Source organism: Papio anubis, chromosome 16 (assembly GCF_008728515.1).
Source record: "Papio anubis isolate 15944 chromosome 16, Panubis1.0, whole genome shotgun sequence".
Taxonomy (NCBI): domain Eukaryota; kingdom Metazoa; phylum Chordata; class Mammalia; order Primates; family Cercopithecidae; genus Papio; species Papio anubis.
In genome coordinates, this window is record NC_044991.1 from 74,787,613 (window position 1) to 74,814,874 (window position 27,262).

Consider the following 27,262-nt stretch of genomic DNA (forward strand, 5'->3'; position numbering starts at 1 on the left):
GTCTCACCACGTTGCCCAGGCTGGTCTCCAACTCCTGATGTCAGGCAATACGCCTGCCTCTGCCTCCCAAGGTGCTGGGATTACAGGAGTGAGCCACCACGCCCGACCTCCACCCCACTTTTACTTCCCACCTTACTTTCTGTATAATCTAGTTAAGGTATTCATTTGAAACAAAATTAAGTTTATTTACTTGTTTGCTTATGCTGCCTCTCATTCTGATTTCTATTTTTGTAATATATAGAATAATAACATGCTTTCAAAAGTCAGAATTGTACAAAAGGCATACATTGCTTTTGTATCTCTTCCATGCCATTTTTCTTCAGTTTTCTTAGGTAACAAACGTAAATGTTTTCTGTCTTATCCTTCCTGTTTCTTTTTTTTGATGATATCTGTATGTTTTATTTATTTTTTATACAAAAGATAGCATACTATATATACTCTTTTGCACTTTGCTTTTTCCCCTCCTTAACTGATATCTCCTGGAAATAATGCCCTGTCATGCCAAAGAGATCTTTCCCATTCATTTTAATTGTAGTAACATTTACAGAACATAAAATATACCTTTTTTTTTTTAAAGATAGAGTTTGGCTCTTGTCTCTCAGTCTGGAGTACAGTGGTACAATCTCGGCTCACTGCAACCTCTGCCTCCCGAGTTCAAGGGATTCTCCTGCCTCAGCCTCCCAAGTATCTGGGACTACAAGTGCCCAACACCATGCCCGTCTAATTTGTGTATTTTTTTAGTAGAGATGGGTTTTCACCATGTTGGCCAGGCTGGTTTCAAACTCCTGACCTCAGGTGATCCACCTGCCTTGGCCTCCCAAAGTGTGTGGGTTACAGGTATAAGCCATTGCACCCAGCCAGAGGACCAACTTTTGATTAAATTATAGATACCCAGTTCCAGAGCTATTTGTAAAAAAGATGTTCCTTTTTTCTTGGTTTGCTTTGGTAACTTGATTAATTGACCATATTTATCAAAGTCTCAGGCCTCTATTCAGTGCCATCCTTATGCCCATATGTGTTGTCTGATTACAGGACTTTATTTATTTATTTATTTGAGACAGAGTCTCGCTCTGTCACTCAGGCTGAAGTGCAGTGGTGCACTGTCAGGTCACTGCAATCTCTGCCTCCCCGGTTCAGGTGTTTCTCCTGCCCCAGCCTCCCGAGTAGCTGGGATTACAGGTGCCTGCTACTATGCCCAGCTAATTTTTTTTTTTAAGTAGTGACGGGGTTTTGCCATGTTGTCCAGGTTGGTCTCAAACTCCTGGCTCAGGTGATCACCCTCCTTGACCTCCCAAAGTTCTGGGATTATAGGCATGAGCCACTGTGCCTGGCTGACTTGAACTTTTAATGTCTCTTTTATTTGTTCTTTGATCCCGAAGCTAGGAAGCAAATATAATACCCTCTCTACCAGATTTCACTTGGAATACTTATGAATTTGGATGAAGTCATCTCTTGTCCAGGTTCCCTAAATTTACTGAGTCATTGGCTGCTACTAAGTGACCTTCCATCTGTGAAGCTAGTTCCTGTAAACCAAGAACAGGTACCAGGCCCATAGGCATTGACTTCCTGTATAATATACAATCTTTGTTTTCTTTTTAAAAAATTTTTTAATTTATAAGATGTTTATTGAAATTTTTTTGTGGAAGTGAGGCATCACTATATTACCTAGACTGGTCTTGAACTCCTGGGCTCAAATAATCCCCCTGCGTTGGTTTCCCAAAGTGTTGGTGCTGGGATTACAGGTATGAGCCACTGTGTCCTGCCCTACTGTCTTTGTTATATTGCTGGACTTGTCATACCATTATATTATAATTATGTGACATTATATCATTATATCCTTCTTAATTATAACACATAGTATATGACCTTAATTGTACAGCGATTTGTCCAGTCATTCTGGTAAATTTTGTTTACCTTTGTCCTGATGGAATTTGATTAAGCATATGCAAATAACGTTAATAACATGAAAAATAGACTCAATTTTTACTTTATTTTGAGGCGGGGTCTTACTCTCTTGACCTACCTGGAGTGCAGTGGTATAATCGTGGCTCATTGCAGTCTTGAATTCCTGGGCTCAAGCAGTCCTGCCTCAGCCTCCTGAGTAGCTAGGACTACAGGCATGCACCACCACACTCAAATGCCATTTAAAAATTTTCCTACAAAAACATAACATATTAAATTGTGAGCTAGAGGTAGATGAAGAAGAAAGGAAAAGGGCTTCCTCATATAGCCATCAGAAAACAGAATATTAAAAAATAACACCAGCTTGGGCAATATAGTGAGACCCCATCTCTACAAAAATAAAAAATAAAAACATTAACTGGGCATGGTGGCACATGCCTGTGGTCCCAGCTGCTGGGGAAGCTGAGGTGGGAGGATCGCTTGACCCTGGGAGACTGATGCCTCAGTGAGCCGTGATTGCATCATCGCACTCCATCCTGGGCAAGAGACCAAGACCCTGCCTCAAAACAAAGCAAAAAACGGCTGGGCATGGTGGCTCGCGCCTGTAATCCCAGCACTTTGGGAGGCTGAGGCAGGTGGATCACCTGAGGTCAGGAGTTCAAGACCAGCCTGACCAACATGGTGAAATCCCTCTCTACTAAAAACATAAAAATTAGCCGGGGATGGTGGCGGGTGCCTGTAATCCCAGCTACTCGGGAGGCTGAGGCACAAGAATCACTTGAACCCGGGAGGCAGAGGCTGCAGTGAGTTGAGATCTCACCATTGCACTCCAGCCTGGGAAATAGAGTAAGATTGTGTCTCAAGACAAAAAACAAAAAATCAAAAGAAAAAAACCATAGTGTGAAACAAATCACTGGTTAAATTTCTCTCACTAGTTCATTTAGTCCTGTGCAGTTAATTCTGTTTTTCTTAGTCTTATTCTGTAGTCACTTTCAAGTTGTCTGCTTAGATGTATAAGATACCCAGACATTTTGTCCTTTAGTATAGTTTTAAAACTTAAAAATGTTAGCTCAGTAATTCATTGTCCGGAGTGTTTCATAAATTATCAATATTTAAAGGTACTTTGATTTGTATAGTCTTTTCCATGAGAATCTTCGACTGTCCTTTGAAGACAAATTATAGCATACGCGTCCTCAAAGGAAGACAGAGAGTAGCAGAAGCCGTCACCCATTTGACAGTAAGACATTTCTGGTACTCTTCCTTCATCTTTATAGATGTGCATTTTCATCTGATGCCCCTTTCCCTTTGGCCTGAAGGATATAATTTCATTTCCAGAATTGTTTATCACTAATTGTCTCAACTTTTATTTATCTGAAAATGTCTCTCTTTCACTCTATTTTTGAAGGTTTGGTTCACTGGATAGAAAATTCTGGGTTGATGATTTTTTTATTTCAGCAGTTTAAAGATGTTGTTCTGTTGTGTTGTAACCACCCCCCCGCCCCTTTCTTTGAAGAGGTGATTTTTAATCTTGTTCTCAGTATGTGTGGTCTTTTTTTGTTGTGGATGCTTTTAAGATTTTCTTTTTTTTTTTTTTTTTTTTTGAGACAGAGTCTCGCGCTGTCGCCCAGGCTGGAGTGCAGTGGCCGGATGTCAGCTCACTGCAAGCTCCGCCTCCCGGCTTCACGCCATTCTCCAGCCTCAGCCTCCGGAGTAGCTGGGACTACAGGCGCTGCCACTTCGCCCGGCTATTTTTTGTATTTCTTAGTAGAGATGGGGTTTCACCGTGTTAGCCAGGATGGTCTCGATCTCCTGACCTCGTGATCCGCCCATCTCGGCCTCCCAAAGTGCTGGGATTACAGGCTTGAGCCACCGCGCCCGGCCAAGATTTTCTTTTTATGTTTGGTTTAAAATAGTTTGACTATGTATTTAGGTCTAGTTTTCTTTGTATTTATCCTGCATGGTATTCTTTGAGCTTCTTGGATTTGTAAATTTGTGTTTTCATCAAATATGGAAAGTTTTGGCCATTCTTCAAGTACTTTTTCTGCTTCAATTTAATTCTCCTTCCTCTGGGACTCCAGTCATACTTGTTAGACCGTTTGATTTGCTTTTTTTTTTGACGTGGAGTTTCGTTCTTGTTCCCCGGGCTGGAGTTGCAATGGTGCTCTCTCAGCTCACTGCAACCTCTGCCTCGTGGGTTCAAGTGATTCTCCTGCCTCAGCCTCCTGAGTAGCTGGGATTACAGGTGCTTGCCACCACACCTGGCTAATTTTTTTTTTGTATTTTTAGTAGAGATGGGGTTTCGCCATGTTGGCCAGGCTGATCTTGAACCCCTGACCTCAGGTGATCCCCCTGCCTCAGCCTCCCAGAGTGCTCGGATTAGAAGTGTGAGCCACCATGCCCAGCCAACCATTTGATATTTTTATAAGTCCTTAAGGTTCTACCCATTTTTCTTCAGTCTTTTTTCTTTCTCTTCTTCAAATTGGGTAATTCTTTTGATATCCCTTCAAGTTCAGTGACTTTCTCTGCCAACTCAATTTCTAAGCACTATTCAACAATGAAATACTTTTACCTCTTGTTTCATTCTTACAGCCCTGTGTTGGGGTTGATAGAGGCTTCAGAAAAGGTAACAGGTTTATTAAAGTTATATACCTAGTTTGTGGCAAAACTGAAATTAGAACCTAACTCGATTATTTACAAACTACAGACCATTTTCTTTCCATAATTCAGTGAACTTTATCTTCTAATAAGTTGCTGTCATTTAAAATGTTCATACTGTTACTGGTGTGAGTGGTGGTCCTGGTAGGGGATGCTACTTAATTAACAACATTGTCGAATTGCAGAAAATTGAAGTTCTTCTCATTTAAAAAATGGGTTTCAGTTGAAGAATTTAAGTATCCTGAAGTCAGTAATACCTTGAACTAACTTTTTAGATGACATTCCTCCAGCAGCGAAAGTATGTCTGTGGTTACCCAACAGAAAAATTTAATTCTAATGACAGACTGTTTTTTTGAGACAGAGTTTTGCTCTTGTTGCCCAGGCTGGAGTGCAACGGTGTGATCTCCTCTCACTACAACCTCTGCCTCCCAGGTTCAAGCGATTTTCCTGCCTCAGCCTCCCAAGTAGCTGGGTTTACAGGCGCCTGCCACCATGTCCCTGCTAATTTTTTGTATTTGTAGAGATGGGGTTTTACCATGTTGGCCAGACTGGTTTTTACCTCCTGACCTCAGGTGATCCACCCACCTTGGTCTCTCAAAGTGCTGGGACTACAGGCATGAGTCACTGCACCCGGCCACCACAGACGTTTTAAAATCAAGACTTTGGAATCCCAGACTGCAGTATCATTCATTGTCTTGGAAATTAACTCTTTGGAGTACCTCCTCTTGAGTTGATGGATTTAACTTCATGACAAATTTTAAAACCAGTTTTTGTGTCATATTAGTTAAAATAAGAACATTACAAAGTTTGGTAAAGGAATGAAAGCATTACTAAGCCAGGATAATTATCAAGTGCCTTTATATAAACATTTTCCTAAAATTCTAATTTCTAAAGTTCTGTTATAACCTTATTAGAGAATTAGTATGGAAAAAGAATTACTGGCATAAGAATGACATTGTTAGTTGTAATAACTGTATTTATATTTCTCCTTCAGTTTATTTTGAAATTAAATTTCTAAAGTTTAAAGATAAACATTTTAATTATAAATTCTGCATTCATGCCTTCTAATTAAAATATGAACCAAAATAATAGAAATCTTATAAAGCAATGATTGCTTAAAAACTAAACAACTTAAGTGAATTGTTTTTAGGTTTGTATTGTCTTATGTATAAAAATCAACATTTGTTAGTTTTGCCTTGGATATAACACCTCTCATATTTAAAGCCAGAAAACACATGTTGCCAGATGGGAACTAGAAAGAGTAGTAGTCTTATCTTGGCATCATTTTCCTCATAATGACCAGTTCACTTGTTTTACACATAATCTCAGGTTCTTTCCAGCTTTAGTTTTCTACGATTGATGTATCAGATTCTACATTACAGAACCTTTTAGTTATCTGGTAACTGCTACTACACCACTCAAGATGCATGATAACCAGTCAGATAGAAGATGAAAGTCTTGGCTGGGCACAGTGGCTCATGCCTGTAATCCTAGCACTTTGGGAAGCCTAGGTGGGCAGATCACTTGAGGTCAGGAGTTCGAAACCAGCTTGGCTAACATGGTGAGACCCCGTCTCTACTAAAAATACAAAAAAATTAGCCTGGAGTGTTGGCAGCCACCTGTAATCCCAGCTACTCAGGAGGCTGAGGCAGGAGAATCGCTTGAAACCTGGGAGGCGGAGTTTGCAGTGAGTGGAGATTGTGTCACTGCACTCCAAGCTGGGCAACAGAGGGAGACTCTGTCTCAAAAAAAAAAAAAAAAAAGAAAGAAAAAAGTCGTTATAACATGATGATATTGCTGGGCACGGTGGCTCACGCCTGTAATCCCAGCACTTTGGAAGGCTGAGGCGGGCGGAACACCTGACTTTTTTTTGAGACAGAGTTTTGCTGTTGTCGCCCAGTCTGGAGTGCAGTGGTGCGATCTCAGCTCACTGCAACCTCTGCCTTCGGAATTCAAGCGATTCTCCTGCCTCAGCTTCCTGAGTAGCTGGGATTACAGGTGCCTGCCACCACACCTGGGTAATTTTTGTATTTTTAGTAGATTAAGGATTTTGCCATGCTGGCCAGGCTGGTCTTGATCTCCTGACCTCAGGCAATCCGCCTGCCTCAGCCTCCCAAAGTGATGGGATTACAGGCATGAGCCACCACACCCGGCCTTTAAACTGACTTATTTTAGGCCGGGCGCGGTGACTCATGGCTGTAATACCAGCACTTTGGGAGGCCGAGACAGGCGGATCACGAGGTCAGGAGATCGAGACCATCCTGGTTAACACGATGAAGCCCCGTCTCTACTAAAATACAAAAAAAAAAATTAGCCGGGCGAGGTGGCGGGCGCCTGTAGTCCCAGCTACTTGGAGGCTGAGGCAGGAGAATGGAGTGAACCCGGGAGGCAGAGCTTGCAGTGAGCCGAGATCATGCCACTGCACTCCAGCCTGGGACACAGAGCGAGACTCCGCCTCAAAAAAAAAAAAAACACACAAAAACTGACTTATTTTAATTTTAATTTTATTTTAAGACCGAGTCTCACTGTGTTGCCCTAGTTGGAGTGCAGTGGCGCCATCTTGGCTCACAGCAACCTCCGCCTGCCAGGTTCAAGGGATTCTCCTGCTTCAACTTCCCGAGTAGCTGGGACTACAGGCGCGTACCACCATGCCCAGCTAATTTTTTATTTTTAGTAGAGACGGTGTTTCACCATGTTGGCCAGGCTGGTCTCAAACTCCTGACCTCAGGTGGTCTGCCTGCCTTGGCCTCCCAAAGTGTGCTGGGGTTACAGGAGTGAGCCACCACGTCCGGCCTTAAAATGATTTTTTAAAGGAGATGTCTATAGGGATAGGTCAAGAATCTACAGTCCTTGGCTGGCGATTACTTGCAAAGGACCGTGATTTATAACTGTTTGAAAATTTTTTAGACTGGTGGGAGCTTCCAGTTGGTGTGGCTGGAAAACAGTGATTTATTGTTGGGAAGTCCAATAAGGCCAGTTCTATCCAAACTGTTAGAATAGCTGTAAGTGATGTGACTTTACTGAGATTCCATGAAAAAAGTAAAATATTTGATGCCATGACATAAGGCTTTTTTTTTTTTTTAATTTTTTTTTAAATTTTTTTTATTTTTTGGTGGGAGTGGTTAAAAGCTTGGCTCTGAAGTTAGAATGACTTCGATTTAATTTCTAGCTCCACCACTTACTAGATGTATGACTTTGGGTTGAGTTTACCTTTCTATTTCTCAGTGTTTTCCAGTGAAGTAGGGATAATGTTGAAGTGTACTTTCATCTACTCACTGTTCTGCGTTTCATAGGGCTGTAAGGAGGATTAAATGGAAGTAATAAGTGGAATGCATTTATCACAATACCTCATTCAGATGTTAGATCAAGTATTTGTTCACATAGTGATTTTTTTACTTTAAACACTAAAATTCTGCATTATTTTATATAAATAAAGAGTATATATTATTTGAATTATGAAGTATACTTTGAAGGCTACTCTTGAACCTGTTTTAATTTAATTTAATGTAACTTAATTTAGGAGAGCTAAGTAATTAAACATGAGGCCAAAGTACATAAGAAAGTGGCAGTCTTTTATTGCAAATATGCATACACTCTCGGACGAGGTTCTCTGGTCCTCAGGTGTGGGGGGCCAGGGAAGTGGCGCTGGCGCTCTCGGGTGAGGTTCTCTGGTCCACAAATGTGGGGGCCGAAGAAGTCACACTGGCTCCTGCCAGTGGCAGACATTTATGCATTGGTACTGGAAGGGGGAGGGCAGTGGGCAGGATAAGGGCGTGATAGGGGCGTCTCCGTAGGCGTGGCCAGGTAAGTTTCAATCTCTTCGGATTGACATCACCTGGCGCATGCTCGGTTGATCTGCATCTTCCCGGGGCGGGCCGCATTTTCCCGCGCATGGGAATGTTGGTGAGGAAGAACCCGGAAGCAACATGGATTGTGCCTTCTTGTTCACCTTCCTCCATCTTGTCCTTTTTCCTTCACTCAAACAGTCCAACCTCTTATTGATTATAAGAATTTAGGGCGCCGTGGTCTGTCTGGCTGCTTCCTGCTGTTAAGGGGCGTAGTTAGGGTCTGAGGTTGGCAGTTGGGTGTAGGGATGCAGGAGCGTTTGGTTGAAGGTGACTCGGGTGATCTCTTGGACCTTGGCTCGGAGAAATTTTATTAGAATGGGAGCAAGACATAACATAAGGCAGAGGATTAGTATGGGAATTAGGAATGGAAGCATCTGCTGTACTACAGGCAGTAGCCATACCGGTGGTCCGGGGGTTAAGGGGGCGTTAAATTGTTGAAGCTAGGGAAACCCCGATAATTAAGGGAAGAAAAACAGCCCGCTTTTGGATGTTATTGCTGGAGCTGAGCTGGGAAGCTAGTTCAGACAATTCTCCTTCGCTATATAGGGTTAAGCTAGGCACTAAAGATACCGGAACGCAAAGGGACTGGGTGATGGAGGTATGGTTAAGAGTTTTAGATAGAGTTTGGTTACACCAAAAGTAGCCTCCAACAGGGGCCGTCTGGGTCCTGCTGGGAGCTTATGTGCAATTACACCATGAAGAGTTTGGCGTAGAGTAGCAAAAAGGAATCTCTGTCTCACTCTGTCTCTCTTCATCTCTGTCTCTGTTCATCTCTGTATCTCTTCATCTATCTCTCTCTCTCTTCATCTCTGTCTCTCCTCATCTGTCTCTATCTCTGTCTCTCTCCATCTCTGTCTTACTCTCTCTCTCTTCATCTCTCTCCCCATCTCTGTCTTTGTCTCTCTCCACCTCTGTCTCTCTCTCTCTCCATTTCTATCTCTCCCCATCTCTGTCTTTGTCTCTCTCCACCTCTGTCTCTCTCTCTGTCTCTCTTCATCTCTGTCTTTCCCCATCTGTCTTTCTCCATCTCTATCTCTTCATTTCTGTCTCTGTCCGTCTCTGCCTCTCTCTGTCTCTGTCTGTATCTCTTTGTCTCCATCTCCATCTCCGTCTCCGTCTCTCCACCTCCCGCTCATTAAGGCTACTCCCCTTACCAACTCCCCTACCTCCTGGCTTCTCCCTATCTCTGACTCAACAGGGACTGAGTGCCGCAGAGGCCCTTGGGGAGGTCTGGGCTTTCTACTGCCTTCTGGTTATAGCCTCTCCTTCCCTTTATCTGTCCTTCATCCTGGCCTAATGAGTCCACATTTTATTTAGGGAGAGGGCAGAGTGACAACCCTGGGTGGCGGGGGGGGGGACAATCTGCAGTGCCCTGCATGACTGAGTGTATCTGGTTGTCTGTAGACCAGGTTTAGAATCTCCATACAAAGTTAGGATTAGTAGGAGTAACTAGGGGAATTAGAGTGAACCATAATAATGATGACAAAGGTGTAGAGGGTAAGTTCAACATTGCCGAAATCACAAAGGGCACCCTGCCAAGCTAGGTCTTCTATGAGAGTAAAAAGTTGGGAAACCTACTGGTTGGGGGGTGGGTCGGGAAGGAGGGTGTCTATGGGGTTTATGAGGGAAAAGTCAGTTAAGTTAAGATGAAGAATGGTGAGGAAGCGGGAAAATTTGAGGAGGGTGTTGATCCTTGAGTAGAACCTGGCCACCTGGAGAAAGGGAAGGGGAATAGATGTTTTGAGTTAGGTTAAGATGTTTCATCCCAAGAGAGGGGTGGGACAAGAGGGCATGATGAGGAAAGAGTGGGCAAAGCATGCATAGTCCAGGCAGTAACTTAGCATTGGGGTCTGGCGAGGGTTAGACGGTTTACCGTCTACCTTAACTACTGAGATAGTGGATGGCTGGCTAGGACCTCTATAGGTTGACAAAACAGAATAGGTAGCCTCCGTATTGATGAGAAAAGAAATTGGCTTACCCGCTATCTGTAGAGTTACCCTAGGCTCGGCGAGGGTGATCAGGGTCTCCGAGTGTGGGCACCGTCAGTCGTTGTCCAGGTGTAGGAGCTGGAAGGAGCCTTCCGGCCTTTGAGGAGAGGCACCATGTTGAGGCGCAATGCCTGCCCTGCTGGCGGGGCAATCAGACTTCCAATGTCCTTCCTGTTGGCAGGTTGGGCATGGCGTGGTAGGCAGGCGAGGATTTGGACACCTTTTTTCCCAATGCCCAGTTGTGCCACACTTAAAGCATGGACGAGACAGAGTGGCCGGCTTGGCCTGGGGACACTGGTTTGCCCAGTGTCCTGGGTCTCCTCATTTATAGCAGGAGTCCCTGGGAGACTTGCCCTGTGTCTTCCCTGCCGGCAGAGTGGGCAACGCTGGTTGGAGGGCAGCCACTAGAGCTTGCGCCTGAAGCAGAGCCCTTCTTTTCTCCTTGTCTAGCTCTGCAGCCTGAGCTGCTGCTTCTCTGGAGTTAAAAACTTTGAAGGCCAATTTTCCTGTATGGGAGTCTGAGGCCCATCTTCAACCTTTTTTTTTGCTTTTTTGGAATATCTGAGGCTGACTGGGAAATAAAGTAGGAGGCTAGGACAGCTGCTCCAGCTGGGGAGGTGGGGTCTAGCCGAGTAAATTGGGCTAGTGCCTCTGTAAGGCGATTTAGGAAGGAAGCCGGGTTCTCATCTGGGTGCTGGATGATTTCTTTAGTTTATCAAAATTGACCACTTTGTTAGAGGCTGCCTGCATACCGGCTAAGAGACATTGAACCATAATGTCTCTCCTATGGCGGCCAGGCTGCTGTGGTTGGTAGTCCCAATCTGGTTCTATGGACGGGACAGCCATCTCTCCTGACGGGACAGTGGCGTCAGTTAAATGCCATTGATGTGCATGTTGCCTGGCGGCTGCAAGAATACGCTGTCTTCCTCTGGGTTAAGGGAGGAAGTAAGAATGACATGTAAGTCATGCCAGGTAAGGTTATATGCTCTGGCCTAGGTATCGAAACTCTTTGGAATATTAGGTGGGGTTGGCTGAGAAGTCGCCAAGTCGTTCTTCAGTTTTGGAAAGGTCAGCCAAGGAAAAGGGGACGTGGACTCTAACCACGCCTTTGGCTCCAGCAACTTCTTGGGGTCGGGGAGGGGGCAACAAACTAGCAGGGGAGGTTGGAACAGACTGACCAGTAGGGTAGGTTAAGACAGGCTGACTGGTAGAGGGGGTTGAGGCAGGCTGACTGGTAGAGGGCTGACTAATGGGGGCCGCTACCGCGGTCTTGGAGCGAGTGTGGATGGAAATGGGAGAGTAAGAGGAGTGGCTGAGAGAGGAGTGTCGGGCGGGGCAGTTGGAGCTCCATAGGGAGGGGTGAGAGGAGTGGCTGAAGGAGGAGCGTCGGGAGGGGTGGTAGGAAGTCCATAGGGAGGGGGGTTGGAAAGTCGGGAGGGAGGTCGCCTGCCATCAGCCCCATCTGAAATGGAGGTGGAGTCCTCCTCAGTTGCTGAGGTGGGGGCCAAGGGCCGGGTTTAGGGGTTTAGGCTAACAAGACCTGGGCCATTTAACACCAGGCGCACAGGTCTGGACGAGAGCGCAAGTCCTAAAAGCCTTGAACATAGATAATTTCTGACCACTTTCTGAGCCTCTGGCAGAAATTAGAGAGATCTAATAGAATGTTATAGTCAAGTGTGCCGTCTGGTGGCCATTGAGATTGGTTGTCTAATTTATACTGCGGCCATGCCACAGTGGAGAGGTTTCGATTGTGAGGTTCCCATTGTTTAACCACCAGAAATGGAAACCGACCTCATGCAGTGGCAAAGCGTCCTTTGCCGCTGCTAGAGACGGGGGGCTCCTGGAGCCACTAACGGAGAATTGAGGAACTTCAAGATGGACGTCTCCGGGTTGAAGACCTCACTGTGCCACAGGGTGGCTACGTCCTTGGGCGTACGTACGACTCTAGGCCAAGGACACGGAAACGGACGGAGATGGTTAACAAAGGGGAGTACTCACCGAAGAAGAAATTCTCAGAGCGGCACCAGTGGAAAGCTGGAACACTTGTTCGGTGTTCGTGGCTGGTTGGGATGGGAGCTGGTTCGCTGCAGAGGAGGTTTGTTAGACCCCTAGGGAATGTTGAGGAAGGGTCTCCTCCTGGGTTGGGTTTCGGCACCAACTGTTTTAATTTAATTTAATGTAACTTAATTTAGGAGAGCTAAGTAATTAAACATGAGGCCAAAGTACATAAGAAAGTGGCAGTCTTTTATTGCAAATATGCATACACTCTCGGACGAGGTTCTCTGGTCCTCAGGTGTGGGGGGCCAGGGAAGTCGCGCTGGCGCTCTCGGGTGAGGTTCTCCGGTCCACAAATGCGGGGGCCGAAGAAGTCACACTGGCTCCTGCCAGTGGCAGACTTTTATGCATTGGTACTGGAAGGGGGAGGGCAGTGGGCAGGATAAGGGCGTGATAGGGGCGTCTCAGTAGGCGTGGCCAGGTAAGTTTCGATCTCTTCGGATTGACATCACCTGGGGCATGCTCGGTTGATCTGCATCTTCCCGGGGCGGGCTGCATTTCCCGTGCGTGGGAATGTTGGTGAGGAAGAACCTGGAAGCAACATGGATTGTGCCTTCTTGTTCACCTTCCTCCATCTTGTCCTTTTTCCTTCACCCAAACAGAACCCACTACTGGAACTGAAGAATGGGACGGTCAGTTTGTTCAGTGTACCAGCTCCCTGAATCTTTCTCCCTGAAGTCATCCTGCTTCTATCCTTGAAGTCACAGCTGTCTTTGAGTTAATAATTAACTTTATTTAAAAAACTTTGAAAAAGTCTCATTTGGATGTGCCCTTGAACAATGTTTAGTTTTTTTTTGTTTTATTAGTTTTAAAAAAATAAAATGGATGTAATGTGGTGGCTTTATAAATTGTAAGATCCAGCCATGTTGTGTATAATTCATTTTTACGACCACTGTATTGTATTATTTTGCGTGGCTTCATTAGAATTCATTTTTCAAATCTGCAATTGATAAACATTAGATTTTCATCTAGCTTTTGAAGTATGAACAGCATTGCAATGATCATTTTTTGTATCTTGTTTAAAATATTTTTATTGCTGTAAAGTTTTAAAACCTTGATTTTAACTGCTAACATATTTACTTTCAGTGTAGTGGTACTACTTTAGAAAAAGTAAATTTTCTTTCCTTTTTTAAATTTTAGACAGGGTCTCACACTGTCACTCAGGCTGAACTGCAGTGGCATGATCTTGGCTTACTGCAGTCTCTGCCGCCCGGGCTCAAGCGATCCTCCCATTTCATCCTCTCGAGTAGCTGGGACTACAGGCACTTGCCACCGCACTTGGCTAATTAATATTTTTATATTTTTGGTAGAGATGGGTGGTCTTGAACTTGCCCAGGGTGGTCTTGAACTGAGCTCAAGCAATCCACCTGCCTCAGCCTCCTAAAGTGCTGGGATTACAGGTGTGAGGCACCATGCTAAGCCAAAAGTAAATTTTCTTTTTTTTTTTTTTTTTTTTTTTTGAGACGGAGTCTCGCTCTGTCGCCCAGACTGGAGTGCAGTGGCCGGATCTCAGCTCACTGCAAGCTCCGCCTCCCGGGTTCCCGCCATTCTCCTGCCTCAGCCTCCCGAGTAGCTGGGACTACAGGCGCCCGCCACCTCGCCCGGCTAGTTTTTTGTATTTTTTAGTAGAGACGGGGTTTCACCATGTTAGCCAGGATGGTCTCGATCTCCTGACCTCGTGATCCGCCCGTCTCGGCCTCCCAAAGTGCTGGGATTACAGGCTTGAGCCACCGCGCCCGGCCGTAAATTTTCTTAGTGAAATGTTTTATATGTTGTTTCTTGTTTTATTAGCTAAGTTATTTCATACCACTTTTTATTTATCATAGGATTAGCAATAAGCACTGTAATTTTCCTTAACTACTTGATTTCAAAAAAACTTTATTAAATCATAATATACATACAAAACATTTACCAACCTTACATTTACAATTTAATAAGTTTTGACAAATGTAACCATCACCACAGTCATGATATGAAACATTTCTACCCCTCCCTAAAGTTCTTTGTGCCTCTGTGCAATCAGTCATCTCCACTGGTCCCTAGCAACCAGAAGAAACCTCCAGCTGGTCTGCTTTATGTCACTACTGTTTTACCTTTTCTAAAATTTCATATGAATAGTATTTCCTTTTTGTGTGCGTTACACCTTTTATAATTGTCCCACCATTCTTGGATATTCTTTTCTTTTTCATTTTCTCTTTCTTTTTCAATTTTGGGAGTTTGTATTGATCTTAAGGCTCACTGTTCTCCATTCCTATGTTTGGTCTACTGATGACCCCATCAAAGGCATTTTGCATTTCTGTTAGTGTTTTTGATTCTAACCTGTCCTTTTTTTTTTTTTTTTTTTTTGAGGTGGAGTCTCGCTCTGTTGCCTAGGCTGAAGTGCAGTGGCGTGATCTCGGCTCACTGCAAGCTTCGCTTCCCTGGTTCATGCCGTTCTCCTGCCTCAGCCTCCCGAGTAGCTGGGATTACGGTACTCGCCACCATGCCCAGCTACTTTTTGTGTTTTTAGTAGAGACAGGGTCTCTCCATGTTGTCCAGGCTGGTCTTGAACTCCTGACCTCAGGTGATCCACCCGCCTTGGCCTCCCAAAGTGCTGGGATTACAGGCATGAGCCACTGCTCCTGGCCTAACCTTCCCTTTTGATTCCTCCTTAGAGTTTTCATTTCTCTGCTTACGTTACCCATCTCTTCTTGCGTGTTGTCTGCTTTCACCATTAGAGCCCGTTAATATATTAATCATAGTTAAGATTCCATGATTGGTTTTTAGATTTTTAGAATAAATGTTTTTAAAGAACCTGGCTTTGGCTGGGTGTGGTAGCTCATGCCTGTAATCCCAGCACTTTGGGAGGCTGAGGTAGGCGGATCATGAGGTCAGGAGATCGAGACCATCCTGGCTAACACAGTGAAACCCCGTCTTCACTAAAAAATACAAAAAAATTAGCTGGGCGTGGTGGCAGGCGCCTGTAGTCCCAGCTACTTGGGAGACTGAGGCAAGAGAATGGCATGAACCTGGGAGGTAGAACTTGCAGTGAGCCAAGATCGTGCCACTGTACTCCAGCCTGGGCAAGAGAGCGAGACTCCGTCTCAAAAAAAAAAGAAAAAAAGAGAACCTGGCTTCTTTACTGTTTGCTAGAGAACTTTGGAAGCATCATTGGCATATATTATCAAGCCTATTTTTATTTTATTTTATTTTGAGATTGAGTTTTGCTCTGTCACCCAGGCTGGAGTGCAGTAGCATAATCTCGGTTCACTGCAACCTCCACCTCCTGAGTTCAAGTGATTCTCCTGCCTCAGCCTCCTGAGTAGCTGGGATTGCAGCTGCACGCTACCATGCCTGGTTAATTTTTGTGTTTTTGGTAGAGACAGCGTTTCACCGTGTTGGCCAAGCTGGTCTTGAACCCCTGACCTCAAGTGATCCTCCCACCTTGGCCTCCCAAAGTGCTGGGATTACAAGCATGAGCCACCACACCTGGCTGAAACCTATTTTTTTATTAGTGCTCATGATTTCTCATTTAAGAATATACATAATCACACAACTTACACACAAATATTCATAGCAAGAGTATTCGTAATAGCAGAACAACAACTTAAATTTCCATCAGCTGATAAGTGGATAAATAAAATGTGGTGTATCCATACAGTGAAGTATTAGCCAGAAATAAAAAGCAATGAAGTACAGTCATGTAGCATGTAATAGTGAATGTTTCAGTCAGTGAAGAATTAGGACCATGTATATGACAGTGGTTCCATAAGATTATAATACTGTATTTTTACTGTACCTTTTCTATATTTAGATATGCTTAGATACACAAATACCATTGTGTTACACTTGCCTGCAGTATTCAGTATATTAACATGCAGTATAGTTTTTTGCCTAGGAGCTGTAGGCTATACTGTATAGCCTAGATTTAGGCTGTATTATCTAGGTTTGTTAAGGGACACTCTGTGATGTTTGCATAATGATGAAATGGGCTAAAGACACATTTCTCCTAAAGTATCCCTGTCATTAAGCTAGGCATGACTGAACCGATATGTGCTACAATGTCGATGTATTTGAAAACACTATGCTAAGTATAAGAAGCCAGTCACAAAGAACTAGATATTGTGTTATGCCATTTATATTAAATGTCCTGAATAGGTAAATCCATAAAGACAAAAATACGTAAGTGGTTGCCAAGCGCAGGGGTGAATGGGTGGAAGATTGGGTTATATGAGGTTGAGCGGGTGGGAATGGGAGCAGGGGGTAGTAACAGCTGAGGGATGTTGAGGTCTTTTTGGAATAATGAAAATGTTCTAAAATTGATTACAGTGAGAGTTACACAACTTTGAAATATACTAAAAGCCAGTCGTGCACTTTAAGCATATGATATGTGAATTATATCTCAGTAAAGCTGTTAAAGAATCTAGCTGATGTACGCAAAACTGCTAAGAGCACTATGATGTCATAAAGAAATTTTACAGAAAAATATTGTTACTTTCCTCATGACACTGATCTCAAAATATTTCGTATCTCAAACGTTGTTAGATTTCAAAAATAACATGTTAATTGCACTCACTTCAATTTTTAAAGAACCTTATTCAGTCTTTTTATAGAGGTCATCCTTTAATTATACAGTCAATTTGAATTCCAGCAGCATATATTTTTCATTTGTCAAGAAAGTTTACATTGAAAAGATTGTATTCTTAAAAAGACCATGCCCGATCCATCTCCACTTTCCTATTTGTCCACTAAACATTTGTGAGATACTTACGGCTATCTTGCGCAATGCCTCCAGAAATCAATTTTTGCTCTCAAGTTTATAACTACAGTTTTAGAAAAATTCACCAAAAAATTCATAATCATGGTAGATCTGCTGTTTAGTACTAGTTAAGTGCAGTAGTTACAAGTAGAAAAGCTCCAGTTATTTTACTTGAGATGATCTGATGGCTAATTCTCTCACTTCCTTTGTATATACTTTTTAAACTTTTAAGAATGTCATCTTCTATGGCAGGAAGACTGCTGACTAGTGATACTGTATTTAAAATGTGGAGGTAACTTGTTTTTATGGTAGTATGTAGGAGATTATTAATGCATATATATATTATTTAATTTTATTTCATTTTATTTTTTATTTTTTTGAGATGGAATCTCACTCTATTGCCAGGTTGGAGTGCAGTGGTACGATCTTGGCTCACTGCAACCTCTGCCTCCTGGGTTCAGGTGATTCTCCTTCCTCAGCCTCCCGAGTAGCTGGGATTACCAGCGTGCACCATCACACCTGGCTAACTTTTGTATTTTTAGTAGAGACAGAGTTTTACTGTGTTGGCCAGACTGGTCTCAAACTCCTGACCTCAGACAGTCTCCCCGCCTCAGCCTCCCAAACTGGTAGGATTACAGGCGTGAGCCACTGCACCTGGCCGCATTTATAATTTTAAAAGCTTAAATGTCTTTTTTTTTTTGGCAGGGGTGCGGGGGGAGGATTGGGGAAGATGGAGTCTCAGTCTGTCACCCAGGCTCTAGTGCAGTGATGCGATCTTGGCTCACTCCAGCCTCCACCTCCCAAGCTCAGTCCTCCCACCTAAGCCACCCAAGTAGCTGGAACTACAGGTGTACACCACCACACCCAGCTAATTTTTTGTATTTTTGGTAGAGATGGAGTTTTGCCATGTTGCCCAGTCTGATTTCGAACTCCTAGGCTCAAGCTATCTGCCTTCCTTGGCCTCCCAAAGTGTTGGGATTATGGGCATGAGCCACTGTGCCTGGCAAAAAAAAAAGAAAAAAAAAAAAAAATTCTATCTTGAATTTAGTGTTGCTCATATGACAACTTACTGTAAAAGGTAATTTATTTTGAGTATAGGTCACATACTCTACAGGGGATGCTTTCAAAAGACAATTCCTATTGATAGTTGTATTTTATTATTAAAGTCAAAGAATGTCTTAGTCTGTTTTCTGGTGTTCTAGTGTTCTGGTGTTCTGGGGTTAGAAACTAAGTAGTTTATAAAAGAAAGAGACAGAGGTTTATTTAGCACACAATTCTGGAATCTGGGAGGTCTGAGATCTGGCCAGCTTTTGGTGAGGGCTTTGTGCCATGTTGTAACACCACGGTGGAGAAGTGGAAGGGGAAGCAGACGTGCAAAGTTACCAACACAAGACGGGGTCTCACTTTATAACAACCCACTCTTTAGTCCAAACCTGTGGGAGCAAGAACTCAAGGGAGTGAGAAAGGCATTAATCCATCTTAATGACTTAATTGCCTCTTAAAGGCACCACTTCCGAATACCACAACATCGGGGGCCAAGCCTCAACATGAGTTTTGTGGAGATAAACTATATTCAAACCATAGCAAAGACCAAAGGTTACGGCGGGTTACTTTCTGCTAAGCTTTCAGATATAGACATGAAAATCGTTAGATTGGTAATAATATAGCTTTATAGTACTTAATTTGTAACTTAGTTAAGAAATAGAATTGGCCTAAATATCAGCTCAATAATCTAATAAAAGGTGAACTGCTGTACAAATAGTCCAGTTTGTATCACTGTTATAAATAACCCTGTCTCTCATGTGCCAAACTTTTAGAGTAATTGCCTTCTTACGATTTTGTCTGTTTCCAAAAACTTCTAATTAGAGTATGCTTTTGAATCTGTGTAATGTTTAACATATAAAGCCTGCATTATTTAGAAGTTGATACCGAAAACCTTTAAACTTCTGACCTCAAATAGAATTTGCTTATGTATAACCATTACATGCAGCTGGTAGGTTCAAAATTGCCTTTTCTGGGTCTCTGCTCAGTGAAAAACAGTATGTATTGGATATGAGTACATGACAGCTGACATTTATCAAGGATAACAGGGGGAGCCATATTCATTTTCACATTTTAAAGCAACTTTGAAAGCTTTGCATGTGCACACATGCTCAACATATGTTCCTAAGCTTTAAATATATTTTCCATCATGTATTTATTGTCATTAATACAAAAAACTAAGTGTAAATCTTTAGTGAGCTCAATATATTAAACTTATGTGAGTACACAAGCACTTGGAAGATCAGCAGTGTAGGCTACTTAATTCATTTACATGGAATTTATCTTTTATAGTTCCTGTGCTATTACAAATAATGTAACACATTCCAGATAGCCCTTTTGTTATATAATGTTGTTTGATTTGGCCCTTCTTTAATTTCATTACCATAAAATTTTGTCCTATTGTAGAAAACTAAATTGTAGAAATTAACTTTTTTTCTAAGCCAACTATTAGTATATTGCTGTTCTCTTTGCAAAGCTATTTATAGGGCTGTTTTACTGGAGGGTGACATAAATAGAGTTGGAATGGCATAATTGTTAGTCTGGGTTCTTAGCCTTTAAAAATTTTCTTTAAATTGTGATAATTCAAAAAGAATTGTAGAAACTGTAAAGCTCATAATGTTGCCAACTTGTTAATTAAAATAACACCTTTTGTGGTTGGTATGGGTTTCAGATACTGTGACCATTTGATATATTGATATGCAGATCACGTTGACTTGCTGCAAGGTAACAGGAGACATGCTTTGACTTCAGAAGATAAATTGGCCATGCACAGCTGTAATCCTACCATCTTTTCATTTCTAGACATGATTCAGTAGTTTAAGGCTTTGATTCCTAAGCGCTGAGAAGAAAGTTGAAATTTATTTTTGTGTATGATAATTTTTACTTAGGTTTTTGATAAGTCTAGTTTGTGGTGTGAAGGTACCATCTAAACTGTTGGTGTTTCTATAAGTAGCTCTCTCTTAATTTTATTTGAAATTTGAGAAGCCTGAGTTTCTTTCCATTTTCCTTTTGGCGGTTGGAAAGGAAGCCATCTTACTAAGAGTGATGAATAGTGAAGAGACTTTTTTAAGGCTAAATTGCCAGTGTCTTTACATAAAAAAAAAATTGCAGAGCGATCAGTTATGAACGTTAACATGATTTTTTGAGGAAGAAGTAATCCTTAGTGACTTGTAACCAAAATGCCTTTCCTAATAAGAGTTCCATTTCTACAAATTCTTTTGACAAAGAAATGTATGATATCAGAGAGATTTTTAGAAAACATTTTAAGTGCCTGACATAAGAACAGTTCAAGATCACTACCAAAACTTTATTTGAAGATCTTAGCATGAGGCATCTCTTGAATTCTCTTGTAGGCACAAAAATTTAGACAATTTGCTTAATTTTTTCAGCTAATGAGAGAGTTCTCTGACCCCCCTCACAGGACGTGCGACAGGGCTGTGGCTCATCTGTTCCATGCTCTCAAACCCCTTTTGGGAGGAGGAGCATGCATGCGGGCAGGTGCCGAATCTGGGGCGAGTGCCTCTGGGCTCTGTCCTCATGGGAGTGTCCAGGGGTGGCAGTCTGCAACTCCCGAAGCCCAAGTGAGCATGTGTTACAGTATGCTCTTTTAGCTTTGCTGACCATGGACGGCTTAAGTGTTAAACAGCTCAGAGCTTTCTCGGTATTCTGGTCCTTGTCCAGCATCCAGGAAGAATCAGATCACACATGGACTTGAGGATGGTGAATGTGTGGGGATTTTATTGAGTGATGGAGCTGGCTGTCAGTGGAATGGATGAGGAGCTGGAAAGTGGATGGAGTGGGAAAATGATCTTCCCCTGGAATTTGGCCATCCAGTGGCCCATCTCCTCTCTGACCGTCCTCAGCCGAACTCCTCTTAGTGTTCAGATGTTCCTTCTCTTCTCTCTTTCTCTGCCGCGCCATTCTGCGGTTCTTCTGCTCTTCTGTTTGTCTCCTTGTGGAGCCAGGGGCTTGGGGTTTATGTGGGGGCGTGGTGGGTCAAAAGGCAACTTTTAGGCATGAAAACAGGAATGCTTGTTCTCATTTAGGGGTCATGGGTTTTCAGACTTGAGTGGGGCCTTTGCCAGGGAACCACCCCCTTCTACCCAGTATTTCCCTGTCTCCTGTCCGTATCAGTAATATAGGAATTAGGAAACATGAATATCTTTTATTGTAAACTAGGTTGTAGGCCTAGTTACTTTGTAGTTAAGAGGCCAAATTCCATTTTTCTTAATAACCTTGATTCTGTTTGTAAATCATACGGTTCTTGAGGGAGCCATTTTTCGAGAGCCTACCATTTGCCAGACATCGCTGAGGTTTTGTTTTATCTATGGTTTTTAATCCTTTCAACAACTTTGTAAAGGTGATGGATGTCCATTTTAGAGAAGATGAAATTGAGGTTCAGAGATGTAAATTTGGTAAGATCATGCTGGGCTCAAATCAGCTGTCAAGTCTGTATTCTTTTTCCCTGTTTACTTCACGATGCTTCATTTGAGTTGGATCCGTCGTTTTCTTGTTCACTGATGATGTGTGTTTGTGTGTCCAGTCTAGGAATTAACCTTATCTATTGATTCTTAGTTTTAGACAAGTATCCCATGTCTGTCTAGAGTTTGGCCACAGATAATTGATGATACTATCTTTTCAAATTATAAGTTCTTTTAACATCCATTCTTCTGTTTCTTTTTATCATTTTTAATAGCTTTCAATTATTATTATAAAAATAGAGATGGGGGCTTGCTATGTTGCCCAGGCTGGTCTCAAACTCCTGGACTCAAGTGAGCCTCCCGTCTCAGCTTTCCAAAGTGTTGGCATTGTAGGCTTGAGCCACTGTGCCTGGCCAATTCTTTATCTCATTAAGGATCATAAACATCTATTTTAAACTAATTTCAAGATTTTTATTGAGCATTGATTTCATCTGTTGATATTGATGAATTTCTTGACTATCTTCCTTAGTTCAGTTATTTTTTATTTTTATTTTATTTATTTTTTTGAGACGGAGTCTTGCTCTGTCGCTCAGGCTGGAGTGCAGTGGCGAGATCTCTGCTCACTGCAACCTCCACCTCCCTGGTTCAAGCGATTCTCCTGCCTCAGCCTTCTGAGTAGCTGGGACTACAGGAGCGTGCCACCACGCCCGGCTAATCTTTGTATTTTTAGTAGAGACGGAGTTTCACCATGTTGACTAGGATGGTCTTGATCTCTTGACCTTGTGATTCGCCTGCCTTGGCCTCCCAAAGTGCTGGGATTACAGGTGTGAGCCACTGTACCCGGCCCATTAGTTGTTTTTAAATACACTTTAGAAATTTAGTCTATAGTTTATATGCTGAGTGGGAAATTAATTTTTTTTCCTTTATTTTGGTGTTCTTTTCTGTATGTCACCTATACCTCTGTTTTTGTTGCCTTCATACGTTTCCACCATGCTTTCAGTCTAGATCTAGGATTCTAATTCTGAGGTATTATTGCAATGTCAGTGATATGCATTACTTAGGTTTTGTTTGTGTGTGTGTGTGTGTATGTGTATGAGACATATGTATGTGTATATATATATAGTACCTTTTATTTAGAGTACTTTTTATTTCCTCTACAACTGCCTGTGGCAGTTTGAAATAATAACTTTAGCTATTGATAATACCTTTTTTCACCTTCCTTTCATGAGTTTTTTGTTTGGTTTCTACCTATGAGATTTTTTCGTTTTACCTGTGAGCCTTGCTTTTGGTTTTCTTATCTTGTGCATAATTTGATTTCCTGACTGCCTTTGCTTGTTTCTTGTCTTGGAGCTCAGTTGGGTTCATGGAGTTACTAATTTATTGCTTTATGTTTCCCCTCTGTCATGGTCCACAAATATATTTGTCATGTTTGAGCATAACTGTGTCTTTTGAAGTTAATACAGAATTCGTGTTTTATCTGTCATTATTATATTTGGAGCAATGGGATAAGGTGTTGTTGATTGATAGCAGCATTTCTCTGTCATCCTGTCAGGAAATCTTCATGTTCTTTTGATCTCACAACATGGCTTGTTTATATAGACCTGCAGATAGTAGATACTAAAGCATCTGTTTATTTACTTACTTATCTACTTACTTGCTTTATTTACTTACCACCGCACCTGACTAATTTTTTTGTATTTTGTAGAGACAGGGTCCTGCCACGTTGCCCAGGCTGGTCTTGAACTTCTGACAAGTGACCCTCCTACCTTAGCCTCCTAAAGTATTGGGAGTTACAGGCATGAGCCACTGCTCCTAGCCCTAAAATATTTATTATATGAACGTGGAGTATCTTGGAGAAGCCAGACCCAGTCTCAGGCTCTCAGCCCCAACCTTAATCTAATATAGTGGCTCTCAATGTGTGGTGTGTGGACCCCTGGTAGTCTCTGACAACCTTTTAAGGGGTCTACATGGTTAGGACTGTTCTCATAATAACGCTAATGTGTTATTTGCTATTTTCATCCTGTTGGTGTTTGCACTGATGGTGGAAACGCAGTGATGCATAAAATTGCTGACACCTTACCATGAATTAAGGCAGTGGCACCAGACTCTGCTTTTAGGTAGACATTGCATTCTTCACTGCCATGGGCTCATAAAGAAAAAAAAATCAATTTTCTACTGAGGATCTGAGGATTGTCCATGATGAAGCAACAACACTACACCTGGCCCTCATTCACTTTTTTCCTTAAGTACCTTTCACTGTACCTTTAAGTACTGTTGTTTTAATGTTCTGTGTGATGAGAATGGAAAATGTGCACAAAGACTTCTGTCTGCCAAAGTATGATGGCTGTCTCCAGGAACAGCACTTGCGCAGTTGTTTGCATTGTGAACTGAAGTATCCACTTTTTTCATGGAACACCATTTTTACTTGAATGACTGACAAACCATGGCTATTGAGTCTTGGTTATTTGGAGACTGTCTTGAAATTGAGTGAGGTGAACCTATCACTACAGGGAAAACATCTGACTGTATTGGTTGACAGTGATAACATTTGAGCTTCAAGTGAAATTATAAGTAAGTAAACTTCAATCTGCCACCCTGAGCATGACAGCATTTTATTACTTTCCTGATGAGATGGGTGATGACATTAATGAATATGGGTTTAAAAAGTTGTGTAATGAGATGTACCAGCATTTGGAAGATCTACTTTAACTCAGTGAACCAGTATTATCTAAATGACCCAGTGTTTGATTATACAGTGATGCATGGGTTAAAGATCTGTTCAGAGTGCAACTTAGATCCCAGTGCATTTTAATGAGACAGCATGAAAATTCATTTATATGGTTTCAGATTCTACTTTGCAACTGTAGGAGACTAGAATATGCCACCCTAAAATATGCCTGTTTGGTGTAAGCATTATTTTGAGAAGCAGACACAGGAGAAGTTCTGAAAACAGAGTAGAAGTTACCCTTTTGTAAGGGAAAATTTATATCTATAAAGGAAATCTCCCTTGTAAGGGTGTCTTCCTCATTACCAGGAAAAGGATGACTCAATCACTAGAAACTTACTAATGGAGAAGGCATAGACTTAAATCTGTATAACAAGCCTTACTGTTGTTTACCATGCTTTTCTTGGTGTTGGTCACCTCTCCATAACCATTGCTCCCCAGCCCCTGTGCCCTTCTTTATTTGTTTCAGCTGAAGTCTGAATTCTAAGCCACCTCTTAGAAATGAAAAGACTTTACTCATTTCTCTGGGTATCTCTCATGGATATGTGAGGTATATTTATTATATTTCTGATTTTCTCTTGTTATTTTGTCTTTTGTTAAGGAGTCTGACCCAACTAGGAACTTAGATAGGGTAGAGGAAAAATTATTTGTTTTCTCTCCTATAAAACTCATGTTTAAGAAATTACCACTTGTTTTAGTGTAATATCAAGAAATATCCATAATTACTTATAAAAGGCTATTAAAATAGTCTTTCCTTTTACAAGTACATGTCTTTGTGAGGCCAGATTTTCTTTATATCCTTAAATCGAGATAACATTGTGCCAGATTGAATGCAGAAGTAAATAACTGTTTTCTAGTAAGTCAGGTTATTATTTGCAAATATGTAAACAGTGTAATTCTTCTCATTGTTTCAGAATTTTTTTTTTTTTGGCAAAAATTGTTACTTACGTTAATATATGACGGGCTTTAAAAAGTGAATGAGGGCCAGGTGTAGTGGCTCATGCCTGTAATCCCAGCACTTTGGGAGGCCAGGCAGGTATATCACCTGAGGGTCAGAAGTTTGAGACTAGCCTGGCCAACATGGTGAAACCCCGTCTCTACTAAAAATACAAAAATTAGCTGGGCGTGGTGGCAGGCGACTGTAATCCCAACTACTTGGGAGGCTGGGGCAGGAGAATCGCTTGAACTGGGGAGGTGGAGGTTGCAATGAGCCAGGACTGCGGCATTGCACTCCAGCTCAGTCTGGGTGACAAGAGCAAAACTCCATCTCAAAAAACAAAACAAAACAAACAAAAAAAGTGAATGAGTCTGGCGTGGTGGCTCATCCCTATAATTCCAACACTTTGGGAGGTCAAGGCGGAGCCTTGGAGTTAGAGAGCAGCCTGGGAAACATAGCAAGACCTTGTCTCTACTAAAAATTAAAAAATCAGCTGGGCATGGTGGCACATGCCTGTGGTTCCAGCTACTTGGGAGGCTGAGGTGGGAGGATCACTTCAGCCCAGCAGGTCGAAGCTACAGTGAGCCGTGATCACACCACTGCCCTCCAGCCTGGGTGAGAGCTGAGACCCTGTCTCCACAAAAAAAAAAAAAAAAAAAAAAAAAAAAGTGAATGTTTCAAATGCTTCTAAGTTTTAATTTCTAATATTAGTGAATACTGACATAACCCATATAGCAGAAGTTATTACAGGTTTCCAGTTTTTAAGAGGTAGAGGAATCCTGAGATCAAAAGGCTTGAAATCTAGTTAATTTGGTTGGAACTCTAGAAGCAATTGACTTAAACCTTTCACCTTGTTGTATTTGGTGTCTTATAGCACACTCAGTTCCTGCTACAACTGCCTCTATTCTGTGCTGCTTAAATACAGAGGAGGTCTGAGCTAACCAATCTGAAGTTTGGCCAATTTCAGGGGCATTTAGTTGTTAACCTGACTATACTTCTTTTATTAGTAAGAAACATACCTACTATAGAGATTTAGGACTTTGAACGGCTGTATAACATTATAGGATATGTCTGGTACTCAGTTGTTTCTGTTTCTGAGTCACAGATCAGCCATTAATTTTAAATAAAGACGTTTTGTAGCATATAGTACAATTTCTGATGATCTACTTACTAGTTTGTTAATTCCTGACACTGAGTCATCAGCTCCTTGAAGGCAAAAATACCTCTTTTGATCAACAATTCATCCACACCAAGCACTTAGCATAGGGGATACTATTTCTTTTTTCTATGTGGATGACACCCAATATGTTGAACAGTGACCACTCTTAAGATACTTGGTGAAGTAGGTTTTGGTTTTAACCAGTTTAGGTGTATGGATGCTTTTATAGAAGTTCATAATAAAATTTTCTTGCCTCAAATATTCTCTAACAGTAATGAGGTGCCCCCAGCTTCATTTACTAGACATGGATAGGCAGGTTTTGTGAAGTACAGAAAAAAAGCTCTTTAAAGTTATGGATCATGTCACGAGGTCAGGAGTTTGAGACCATCCTGGCCAACATGGTGAAACCCCATCTCTACTAAAATACAAAAAATTAGCCAGGCATGGTGGTGCACACCTGTAGTCCTAGCTACTCAGGAGGCTGAGGCAGGGGAATTCCTTGAACCCAGGAGGCAGAGATTGCGGTGAGCTGAGATTGTGCCACTGCACTCCATCCTGGGTGACAGAGCGAGACTCCGTCTCAAAAAAAAAAAAAAAAAAAAAAAAGTTGTGGATCATGAAACTAACATTTGAATAGCAACAAGAAAAAACAAAAATTGAATGATGTACTTCTCCTGTTTTCAGTATTTTATATTTTTGCTTACTGCAGATTTCTTCCCTGAAGCAATCTTGACCTAATGGTGTAAATGTTTAGCTCCACATAAGACTGTAGCTATTTTTTAGAGAGGAATG

General features: G+C 42.0%; 1 protein-coding gene across 16 annotated transcripts in view; it reads left to right on the plus strand.

Annotated features, from left to right (window-relative positions):
• Window positions 1–27,262, plus strand: part of NCOA3 (nuclear receptor coactivator 3) — a 161,325-nt gene that overhangs the window by 89,688 nt on the left and 44,375 nt on the right. For 2 of the 16 annotated variants that reach the window (XM_017944726.3, XM_031656823.1), the window contains exons 3-4: window positions 1,380–1,540; window positions 3,039–3,139. The exons of 7 other annotated variants lie outside the window; for them this stretch is intronic. The gene's annotated coding sequence lies outside the window, so the exon portion shown is untranslated. Of the gene's footprint in view, window positions 1–1,379; window positions 1,541–3,038; window positions 3,140–13,050; window positions 13,166–27,262 lie in introns of all 16 variants that reach the window. 7 more of the 16 variants (XM_017944724.3, XM_031656822.1, XM_021920960.2 and 4 more) reach the window with 6 other exon arrangements.